A 12,832-nucleotide genomic window follows, 5' to 3' on the forward strand; every position below is an offset into this window, starting at 1 on the left:
CCTTCCAGAACTGCTTGAGCCTATTTTCAAACTGTGAACCTGCTTCAGAAGCCCTGCCAATTTTGTAAGGGCAAAATACTGATCTCCTACCCTGTGGCTTTAATTTGTGCTGACGTATTTGGCATTTAGCATGGCATTTATTTTGAAGATTCTGCTTGATAGACTTCTCCGTGCATGCTTATTAATTAATTAATTAATTAATTAATTAATGGCATGATGGTCCTACCAGTACAGAAATGGGAGTAGAAAATTAACCTACAGAATTATTTAGCGTAACAGCAGCATTAGGTAGGTGTCAGGTTAAAAACAATTATACCATCTTTGACTGCCAACTGGGCTGCACAGCCATCATTTTGCTGCTGTTTGTAATGGCATTCGTGCAGAGTGCCAAATGATCAACTTGCCTCATTGCTGCTAGATTAGACATAAACTTGCAGACACTCACAAGCCTAATATAGGAGGTTTGCAGATTTAGGAAGAAGAAGAAGAAGAAGAAGAAGAAGAAGAAGAAGAAGAAGAAGAGGAGGAGGAGGAGTTTGGATTTGATATCCCACTTTATCACTACCCGAAGGAGTCTCAAAGCAGCTAACAATCTCCTTTCCCTTCCTCCCCCACAACAAACACTCTGTGAGGTGAGTGGGGCTGAGAGACTTCAGAGAAGTGTGACTAGCCCAAGGTCACCCAGCAGCTGTATGTGGAGGAGCGGGGAAGCAAACCCAGTTCACCAGACTACGAGTCCACCGCTCTTGACCACTACACCACAAGAATGCAGTATACTGGGATAGCTCAGTTGGTACAGCAGGAGGCTCTTAATTTCAGTTCAAGCCCCTCATTGGACAAAAGATTCCTGCATTGAAGAGGGGTTGAACTAGATGATCCTCACGGTCGCTTCCAACTCTACAATTCTATGATTCAGTGATGCGGTCTGAATTTCTTGAAATGATACTTATAATAGATTTTTTATTTTAAAGCATTCTTTGATTCGGGCAAAGTCACAAGTGAAAGGCAGTATTCCCACAAAGAAAGCAAGAAAAAAATACCAGTGAAAGAAATAATAATAACTTGGGAGGAATCTAAAAGACACTTCAAATAATGGTTGCTTTGAAAGTTACACCAATAATAGTTAAGATAATTAGTTTTCAATATTCTAACTCTCTGGGTAGTTTGCAATTCTATATCTGAGCAGCATTTCCTGTGACTTCAGCAGTAAAAGCCCACCCAGAATGCATGTCCTCTAGTTTTGTCTTCTAGCTGGTACCTATTTCCATCAATGAGAATGTAAGTGGAAAAAGAAGGACCCCCCCCCCATAAATTCCCATTTAAACATAAATTCCCAACAGTACCTGATGTCACATGACAAACTACTTTTGGAATGGAAAGAAGTTCCAAAAACTCCTTTGCTGTATTGTTTTTGGCGCCTGCTAAAACCTTCTTTGTTTCGGCACGCCTACCCAGGCATGCTTTTTGAATGTGCAATTCTCGCACATGATTTCACTGTTAAATAGTTGCTTTGTAAAAACTGCTGGTCTTTTAAATATTTTTTTAAACATGTTAACATGTTTGCTTTGATCTGTATTTTTAATTTACTATTTTAGCTTGTCCTTTGTAAAGCACTCAGAGGTCTTTTTTCGGCAAGCAGTGCATCCATTTGGTTAAATAAATCAGTCAGTCTTTTTGCGGTAAATGATAGCTGAGGTGGAGGCATTTACAGCCAGCTGCTCAAAGAAATAAGGAAAACTGAGCTAGCACAAGGCTACTTCCTGGTCTACAAGTTACAGATTTTTGTTGCCGGTACGGTGATATTCAAAAAGCCCGTCTTTGTAAGCACTGTCAAGATCAAAAAAGAGGAACCCAGTCAGGCTCTCTTGCTTTCAGGCACCCATTCCATAGGAAATAGAAGAACACAGAACAAGTTCTATGGCATCACAGGGACCTTTGAGTAATCTTCCATTCCTGAGGGTAGGCGCATTTGCAGGAGGTTAGCATCTTTTTTGTGTTCCTTTTAGCACCATTGCCACCACCTGGGCTGAAAAGATGGCAAGCATATCGGGTTCCAACCCTTTTGGCAAAGCTAGGATGGTGGAAAGGAAGGGCTGTGATGGGGACGGGAGAGGGCCTAGGGCGCCCGTTGATGTCCAAAGACCGACAAACCCTTGCAACCAGCCCTGGATCTAAGGCAATGTGTTTTCTGCTGTAATATGTAATAACTGGTTTCAATTAATAAACAGTTTCTATTCTATGTAAGAATTTAAGACTACTCCTTGTCATATTGGCACGTTTGCTTCTGATTCATGAAAAGATTTCGCATTTGAAGATTCTAATCCAACAGAACACATTTGCCCCAGCCAGGGCTGCATGCACACAGCTGAATACAATAAGCTAGAATCCTGCCAATCAACGGGTTGGTGGGAAAGGACTAGCAGGGTAGGGTACAGTATTAACTCAGCCTCACATTTCTCCTCCTGGAGAACAGAACGTTCAAGACCTTATCCAGGCCAGATATGATGTCAGAAGCCTGATTCTTTGAGCCTTGATCCCAACTGGATCAAGGAGTTTGGCTTTAAGCACAGTATCAATGGCATAAAAAACTTGGTGAACGATTGCAATTGAGAATATGTATCAATAAAGCCTTTGCCGCATAAAAAAATAATAATTCAAGAACAGAATGACTATGTTGAAAGCCAATAATTTACTAGTTACAAAGCCACGACATGTCTTCCTCAAAACAATTTATTTAGTGGACAACAAAAAATGCTATTTTTGAAGAATAACATCTTAGCTTTATTCCAAACTCCCTCTACCCTCCACTAGCTGCCCAGAGCAATTTAAATTTTAGATTGTCTAAATAATGCAGCATGGAAACAATCTGAAACCACAACGGGTTTGCAAGTTGAAAGAAATGAACCAAAAAAGGATGTAACAGTACATATGGAAATTCTGTAGAAATGAATCCTACCACAAGTCACAATATATATATATATATATATATATATATATATATATATATATATATATATAATATTAATGCTTTGAATTGCTTTATGTATTCCTGTCTGTAACTGCCAGCTGCTATTTCTAATCTCTGGTTTCCAACGCTTAAGATTTCCCTTTCGTTTCATACAAACGAAACTCATGCATGTAATAAATATGTTATCAACATTCTTCCATGCACCACAGTGTGCATAATCCTTTTTGATATATATTATGTGCGTGATAGCAAAGTAATAGGACTGACTTTCTCTGAGGTCTGGATTAGGTCAGGTGAGATTCGGGAGATGACATTTAAAGTGAAAACAATAAAGTGTGAAGGGTTATAAATGAAAGAGCTCCTTTGCCCTGCAGCTTCCCCCAAGGCAAACAAATGAATAACTAATTCACTGTAACATCTTCATTCAATGTACTCAGCTGTTGAATATGTAAGTTCTCAAAGCTGAGGTTAGTCAGACATCTAACACATGCTAATGAACCAACTAAGTTTGCTTCTGCGGGTGCTTCCCTCCCACCCCTTTAAAAGAAAAAGAAAAATCCCTTTATCTATGCAGAGCAGGTTAGAAACGCTCAAGCACAGCTGCAGGACTAAGCAACAGGAAAGCAAGTAAACAAAAATAGGATGGAAGGTAGGAAGGAGATGAGGTCCCACAGCAGAATGCTCTTGCCTTCCAGATAAAATAATTATCAAGTCTGCCACAGCACAGGAGGAAAAATTATTCACTCTCTTGCTCTCCGTCTCACAAGCACCATAAAATACAGAAACCAAAAAATAACAACACAACTCGTATCTCAGCTGCTTTTTAAAAATAATAATAATACTGTAGTGTATTTTCATCTCATTTGGGCTACATTAATCTGTTTTATGGTATTAAAAGTGCAATAAATGTTATTGTATCTTTGTTATCAATCCCCCCACAATCTTAGACCCAGAACACAGCTCACCAGCTATGTTTGCCACCTCTCCCTGTATTTCTTTATCCTGCCAGGGCATCTCTTGAACCCTGGTGGACCTCAATGTATGGTTAGCGGTTGTGTTCAGCCACAAACTGATATATTGTATATTGTTGCAAGTGACATTCCAGGGTTCTGGGCTTTAACCCTGAGTTGGTTTTCCTTGGAATGAGGGACAGCGGAGACTGCAGTGTCTTCACGATATATGGTTTATTTACACATATCCAACCTGAGCCTATGATGGAGGGGCTCACACCAAGAGGGTCTTGCTTGCCTTGGATTCCTGCAGAAATCAGGCATGGCTTTGTCTTACAGGCTTTAGCCTGCAGCTTTGCTTCCAGCTTACACACACCTATCCCAACTCTGGCCTTTGTCTTTCTCACGACCAGTGAGCTGAGAGAGGGGAGACCATCTGTTTGCCATCTGGCACAGAGCCACCTTAATGGCCCATACTTAGAGGACCATTAACTCAACAAGAAGCTGACTGCGGGAGGGAAGATGGCGACGGAGATAGCAGCACAGTCAGGTTCGCCTGCTTTCAATTAAGATTTTAAGTAGTTTTTTATTCTTCCTGGACTCTAATTTTATAGTTTTAATGATTTATTGGCTGCCTTATCACCTCACCACTGCCTCTGTTTTTCTTAGTTAACGTTTTATGCCTTGTTATCTTGATGTCCGGAGGGTTTGCTCCCCGCGCTGCTACGCTCCTCAAGTTTGACCGACAATAAGGAAAACGGGCGACGGCTGATCTATTGCCAACTTCGTGTTATGCCCTGAACTACAAGCTATCAAATTATTACAAACTATAAACAGCTATCCCAAATCTTGCCTCAACTTGGATCTTAGCCTATAGCTGGGTGGAGCTTCCGACTTCCTAAGAGACATAGTTTTTGAAATAGGAAGAATAACCCTGATTGGTAACAAAGATTTACAAATGGTACTTACTAGAAAGAAATGTAGGGACCTGGGGATAGTGACAAGCCCATTGTTCCAGGAGTGTTATGAGAAACAGAGTAAAATCACGCAATACTTTCTACATACAAGGGACAATGAGAATGGAAATGGAAATGGGCAAAAGATGGCTGAGATGGTTGAGTCGAAGCAGGATGAGGCTCTTCTTTTTCCCTCTGCTGCTCAAGATCACTCAACCTCCTCTAGAGGAATACAGGACACGGAGAATAACAACCAAAATAGAAACACAATGAGCCTGGCCCACGAAATAGTCTTGGCTGAGATATTATCTTCAGAACTACAGGAAGAATCCCGAAACTCCCAGAAATCCCAGACTTCATCTATGGGCTCCCAGACGGAAAACAATGACTGCTATCCTCAGGACTGGCTGCTCTCTATAAATCTGGATCTGGCAGCTATGAAAAAATACTTAACAATAACAAATGGGCTGCTCCTGACATTAGTGGAAAATTATCCCCTTCAAGCTAAAGGCTCAGAATTTCATGGTGCCGATCTACCAACCACCCTTCAAGAGCCAGAATATACAAAGCAACCAGCAACCAGCAAGTGCACACAAGGATCAGCAGCGGAAAATCATTTACACCAAGGAAAGGACATAGGGTTGTATGTACCTGTCCCTAAAACTGAATTTCCTATCGAAGTAAATCAAAAGAGGCGAGGCATCAGTAAGAGATCCCATAAGAAGAAAGCTGAAACTAAAAAGAAAAGTAAGAACATAAAAATTGCAAGGAAATCTGTTATAAATCGACGTGCATGTAAAGTATGCTGGAAAAGACTATATAAGCTGATCCCAACAAAATCAAAAACAAACTCTAACAAACCTGCTATACATGGTAGCAGAGAGAACAACAGTGTGGATTCAGGAAAAAAGATCCAGCTGAAGTCTTTGAAAGAAACATCATCGCTGCCTAACAAAACAAGTGAGGAAACGGAATCACAACCCGGGTGCTCTATGCTGAAACCCCAAGGATCCATAAATATTAAAGAAGACTCACCCCATACCATTGATCATGGCAGATCTCAAGTTGAGCCAGTATGGAAACTGATGTTGGCAGATAGGAAGTTAGCATTTCTTAACTACCCGAAGCCAAAGGGCTTCCTTACACAGGAAGAACGCTCGGTGCATTTTGTGAATACTTTAGATGACATGCTGCCAGGGAAAATAAAATTAAAGGACATTACCTCAGTAGATTTCATATTCTACAATGGATACTCTCTGCGAGTGATTGCCTCCTTCAAAGATCAAAACTTGGCTAAATATATATATAGATCAAGACATTTGCTGTTAAAGAAAAGGATAACGGTAACAAGATTCTTTGAAAACAGCACATGTCTGAAATTGTTTCCCGATGAGTTTACGACAGCTGAGATAAGATTTTCTTGTAAACCAAAGGTGGAGAGAGGACACTCAAAAGACAAACTGGAACATACTGAGCAAGGGTCCTTGAAACTAAGACAGGAGATGAGACTGCCTAATGAGGGGACGGATAACTTCTATCCAGAAGAAAAGGCATTAATAAATCAGTTTGGATTGTTGCCTTTCCCTGCCCAATCTGAGATCTTGAGAAGATTGGAGACCCTTAGAAATAAGCTAACAGAGATGAATGCTCCGGAAAAAGTAAGAGAGAAAGAACCGGCAACGGACCAATTAAAGAAAGAGAACCTCTCTGAAAAAGCCAAGACAGACCCCATGAAAGATTACTCTTATAATACCTCTGCATCTGCAGAGATAAACCTGTTAACAACAGATCTAACACAGTGCGCAAGGGACAAACTACCATCTAAGAAGGAAACCATCCCTATGGCAACCATGAAAGACTACCTTTATAATACCTCTGCAGTTGCAGAGATAAACCTGACAGCAACAGATCTAACACAGTGCGTAAGGGACAGCAACAATCTACCATCTAAGAAGGAAACCATCCCTATGACAATCACAACGCGCTCTTGGACCAGCATGAGATACCTGGATGAGGATGAACTTGGTACCAGTCAAATAGAACACCTCAAGGTAGATTCGCCAAAAAAAGGAGTACTGATCACTAATGTTAGCACGCTGCACCCTTCAATTGATTCCATTGAGTACCTGGGCGACAATACATCTATGGACATTGCCAAAATGAATGAAATCCAATTAACAGATAAAAAGATAGGCCCAAAAAATCTTTTAAAGGCAAATTGACTAAGATCAATGTTTGGCAAGACAGCGTGCAACCTTGCCTTGCTAACTTGGAATATTGCAGGTTGGCAAAAGAGGGTTTCTGACCAATCCTTTGCTAAATACATCCAGAGACATGACATTGTGTTCCTCCAGGAGACCTGGAGCACAAGTGAAGTGGAGCTAAATGGTTTTTCTGCGTTCTCCCTCCCAGGTCTTTTAAGTACTAGAGGGGGGCGAGTTAAAGGTGGGTTAGTTACCCTAATTTCAACAAGGCTAAGGGCCATATTTAAAGAACTAGACCCACTAGACCATCTGGCCACAGCTGTGCATGTACAGTGGAGAACCCACAGCTTGTTGCTGATTAACGTATACCTACCCCCACAAAGAGAGAAAAGATTGATAAGAAACACTTGGGCTCAGTTAGAACAGTATCTTGACAAACTATCAAATCAATTTCCTGATGCCTCTGTAGTGGTGGCAGGCGACCTAAATGCCAGAACTGGACAATCTGATGAGGCTTTGTATGCCCATTTCCACGAAACAGTCCCCATTACAGAGGAAACCCACCCAATACCAGCTAGAGTCTCAAAGGATAAAGGCTGCAATTATGCCGGCTTATGCCTACTACACTTGGTCAACAACTTGGACTTGGTTATACTAAATGGCCGTACAGAGGGGGAGAAGGTTGGAGAATTCACATTTATATCTAACAATGGCGCCTCCACAATTGACTATATAATCGTGTCGTATGATTTTCAAAACAAAGTTCTGGAATGTAAAGTGGAGGAGCGCTTAGACAGTGACCATCTGCCATTAAGTGCTCTCGTAGCTGCGGGAAAGGATTTATCCTGCGCTGAGAAAATCGAGCATTCGAGTCCTACAGCTCTGGAGCTCAGATATTCGCGTATCAGATGGACAGATGAACTGCATAAGGAAATTTCAAGTAGGCTATGCTCAAAGGAATTCCTCACTAAGAGAGAAAACCTTATAACTTCCTCTAGACATGAACTAAAGATAAATTTATTTCAGGAGTTAATTTCACTCCTTCAAGATTCCCTGAAGGAAAAAAGGAACAGGCCAAGTAGGCAATCTTCAGCATATAAAAACTCCAAACCCTGGTTTGATCAAGAATGTCAGGACATGAAGCTAAACTTACTGAAAAAATACAAGAATTATAGATCTGCCAATTTACCCCAACTCCCCACGGGCTGGTTTGAAGATAAACGAAACTATAAAATTCTGATCAAAAACAAAAAACTCCTGGCACAGAAAAGAGAATGGAAATGCCTAATAGATGCATCCAGAGAGAGAGATTCAGCCACCTTCTGGAGACTGGTAGCAAATGGAGTGCGATCTACTTCCTCAGAAGTGGAGTATACAATACCTGCAGGGACTTGGGAGGCATTTTTTCAATCTTTATATTCAGCTCTGCCTTTGACACAGCCACTAATACAGTGTGCGGCAGGTGATGAGTGGCCTCCGGTGTCGGTTGCGGAGATTAGGAGGCTTATTCAGGCACTCAAACATAGAAAAGCCCCGGGAGCAGATAATATCTCTCCTGAGCTTCTCAAAGCCAATATTGACTGGTGGGCCCCAGTCCTTGCCACCCTTTTCACCAGCATAGATCAAACAGCAATAATACCAGAGGACTGGGGACTGGCAATCATCGTTCCCATATTCAAGAAAGGCTGTAAACTTGATCCAGCCAATTACAGACCAATCAGTCTCTTAAGCATCATTAGCAAACTTTATGCAACTCACTTACGTGAAAAGTTTGCGGACTGGCTGGAACAGGAGCACATCCTAAAGGAAGCCCAGGCTGGTTTCAGGGCACATAGATCAACTCTAGACCAAGGACTGGTATTGCAACATCTAGTGGAGAAATACACCTCAAAGAAAGGAGGCTCTCTCTATGTAGCCTTTATAGATTTCAAATCAGCTTTCGATTCGATACCCCGGCATAGACTTTGGGAAAAATTAAATGCCACAAACATCGATAGACGTCTTTTGCTTCTTATCCGTAGACTACATGAAAATACTCGGATCCGTGTTAGATGCGACCGTTATGGGAACCTATCAAAGGAAATCCAAAGTTTCCATGGTGTCAAGCAAGGCTGTGTCCTTGCCCCCATTTTATTCAACTTCTATATAAACTCCTTAGTCGGAAAGATGGAGGAAGCAAGTACTCACTCCCCAAACCTAAACAATATACCAATCCCAGTCCTTTTGTACGCAGATGATGCGGCACTTATTTCCTTCTCTTGTGTGGGTCTAAGAAAACTTTTACGAGCTCTTACAGAGTATTGCGAAGCTGAACACCTAATAATAAATTACACTAAATCAAAAATTATGGTGTTCCCCAAGAGAAAACTCCGACATAAATGGAAAATCAATAACCAGCCTATTGAGCAAGTAACATCTTTTAGATATCTTGGAATAATTTTTGATGAGAAGGGATCTTGGTGCCATCAGATTAAGAATTCCATTGCAAATGCGCAAAGATCTTTTAGAGCTATCATAAGATTCTTTTACAGAAAAGGAGGTCAATATGTTCCTGCCGCCTCCCAGGTCTTTGTTGCAAAAATACTTCCACAACTGATGTATGGCACCCAGATATTTAACTGCCAAAAACTTAAGTCCCTGGAATCTGTACAAACTAAATTTTACCGCTCCCTACTAGGGTTACCTACCTGTGTCTCCAACACTGCCATTAGGCTGGAGGTAGGTCAACTCCCTATTAATGCCAGGATATGGATCCTGAAGATTCACTTCTGGCTAAAACTCATATTTTTCCCAGTGGGAGTGGCTCCATTGACTTTATTAGACCCGTTTCAGTCTAAATGGAGATTGTCGCTTTATGAAAAATTGAAGGGCCTGGGGCTTTCCCTACAAGAACTTATAGCCGCAGGCTTTGAAAAGGCTAAAATGATGGTGAGCCAGCGAATAGGAGATGTAGAGCTTCAGGACCATATGAGCAAGATAGATAAATACCCAGCTATCCAAGATTATGGGAAAGGGTTTAATTTAACCCCATATTTGCTGGATCTACAAATCGCAAAATATAGGCGGGCGTTTACCCTTACCAGATTTGATGTACTGCCATCTGCCTTACTAAAGGGCAGATACGAGGGCACACCCTATGCCGAACGAGTTTGCCCATGTGGTCTGAAGGAGGTGGAAACGGCTTCACATGTGTTGTTACACTGCGACCTCTACGGGGATATCAGGTCACTGTTTATCTCTCCTATCGTTCAGAAATTTCCAGGTCGATCTGAATCTCAGCGGCTGAAAATCCTACTAGGAGATAAAAACCCAGAAGTAACACTGAAAGTGGCCAAGTTTTCTGCGGCCGCGATCAAGCGGAGGGCATTAGTTGTAAAAAAGTAAAAGATCTGACCCTTGGACAAGCCCCCCCCCTTTTTTTTTTTTTTGTGTGTGGGTGTGAGTGCATATGTGTATTGTTTTTATGTATAATTTTACAACTTTTAATTGACACCATCATTCCCTCGTAAACTACTGTTGTCTTTATGTTTTTTCCTTCTGGTCTATGACCGTAATAAACTTATTCATTCATTCATTCAACAAGAAGCTAGCCTGGGTGTTTTAGCAATTGAATCTGTGCTGAATCCAGGAATTAGGAGGGGGCTCAGGCATACAGCCTGCCCCTCCCAACTCATAACAATATCCTATCATCAGTATCAGCTCCTAAGATGCTCCACTGGTGGCTAGTGTTGTCCATCACCACTCTTTTCTTCTGCCATAAGGCATTTCTTATCCCCCGCAGAGGACCTTAAGGTCCATGAATAACCAAGTTTAGAGGTCCCGGGCCCTAAGGAAGTCAGACTATCCTCCACCAGGGCCTTTTCAGTGATGGCTCCGACCTGGTGGAATGCTCTGTCTCATGAGACTAGGGCCCTTCAGGATTTAACCTCCTTCCGTCGGGTCTATAAGACAAAGCTACTCCACCTGGCCTTTAATTTGAATTCAGCCTGATATTTTATTTCCCTTTTCTTCCCTTCCCCTCCCCTTTTATGAAGATTACCTGCTCTGAGACCCCACAGCTAATTCTCCCCTGGCTTCCTCCCTGGCCCAAGTAGGGCTAATTCAGCCAGCTAACCCTGGTAATTATCTAATGTTTATTTCCCCTAAATTGTTTTTTGAACTTTGAACTTTATTGTTATTCATGTTTTTATACTGTATTTTATGCTGCTTTTACAATTAAGTGTTTTAATTTTGTTGTTAGCCACCCCGAGCCTGGTTTTTGAACCAGGAAGGGCAGGGTATAAATAAAAAAATATTGTTATTATTTATTATTTCCTTGATTTGGGGCAAGGGTCAGTGCTGGAAGCAGTCATAGGCACATTCTGAGCACTCTTGAAGCATTGTGAGTGTTCTCTTCGAATGGACACAGTGATCCAACCTTTTTCAGGGCAAGCAGTGAGATGCCTCTGCCTGTCTAAGTAGACACTTACTCACAAGGTTCCTATGGTTCACTCACCAAAACAGATACTTAGCAGGCCTGCACAATTTGTGCCAATCAAGTTGAATGCACCCCATCAGTCATTATTCTAGCTTGCAGTGCCCTTGATTTTGCAGGGGGGAAACCACATATTTTTGGAGACCTTGGTGGGCTGCATTTTGCTTGCTGGATCACAACCTATGAAGTCCTGCCTTCAGGGGAATCAGGAAAGAGCCGGACCTTTTACTGCCCTTGCAGGAAACTGCTCTGAAATAAGCCACTGTGGTTTAAACATATGGGCTATCACTGATCTAGTGATGTATGGAAATGAGAGGTGGACCATAAAGAAGGCTGATCACCGAAGAATTGATGCTTTTGAATTATGGTGCTGGAGGAGACTCTTGAGAGTCCCATGGACTGCAAGAAGATCAAACGTATCCATTCTGAAGGAAATCAGCCCTGAGTGCTCACTGGAAGGACAGATCGTGAAGCTGAGGCTCCAATACTTTGGCCACCTCATGAGAAGAGAAGACTCCCTGGAAAAGACCCTGATGTTGGGAAAGATTGAGGGCACAAGAAGAAGGGGACGACAGAGGACGAGATGGTTGGATAGTGTTCTCGAAGCTACCAACATGAGTTTGACCAAACTGCGGGAGGCAGTGGAAGACAGGAGTGCCTCGTGTGCTCTGGTCCATGGGGTCACGAAGAGTCGGACACGACTAAACGACTAAACAACAACAACAATCGCTGATCAGATAGCATGGGTTAAATTCCTAGATTTTACTAACCACTAAAAAAAAACCCCACCTTAAATGAAAGATATAGGTTGCAATCTCTAGGTTCTAATGCAACTGTACTTCCAAGATTCACAGCATGTGTTGCCATCAAATAAAACTATATGGTAAGAACATTATTATTCTGACCGGCACTTTTGAGAGAATAATAAAACAGACAGCAGAGTTAACTAGAAATTGCAAAAAGCAATTAATAAGTGGACTGAGCAAAATTTCATTTGGTTATTGCAAAACATGTTTATGTGAATAGCCTAGCTGTGGCTGCAGTGTTATGATAAACTGTGGGCATTTAAGTAACAAAGTCTTTGGCAAAGGAGTGTTTGTTCCCTCACACTGGTAGTAGCACTGAATACTATTTAGAAGTTAACTTTATTATTAGAAGCAGATAATGAGAAAGAGGAAAAATTTCATTTGCCTAACTCAAAACATCCTTCTACACTGAGGTCCACTGAAAGCCTGCTGCACCGAGATAAAATATAGAGTAGGCTGATGGGGGGAAAAAGT

At 41.6% G+C, this 12,832-nt stretch overlaps 1 protein-coding gene across 43 annotated transcripts in view; it reads right to left on the bottom strand.

Moving 5' to 3' along the window:
- The window catches only part of PTPRD (protein tyrosine phosphatase receptor type D), a 1,143,290-nt gene that overhangs the window by 50,616 nt on the left and 1,079,842 nt on the right, over nucleotides 1–12,832 (bottom strand). The window lies entirely within an intron of this gene.

This window comes from Podarcis filfolensis (genome assembly GCF_964270895.1).
Source record: "Podarcis filfolensis genome assembly, chromosome: 17".
In the NCBI taxonomy this organism is placed as follows: domain Eukaryota; kingdom Metazoa; phylum Chordata; class Lepidosauria; order Squamata; family Lacertidae; genus Podarcis; species Podarcis filfolensis.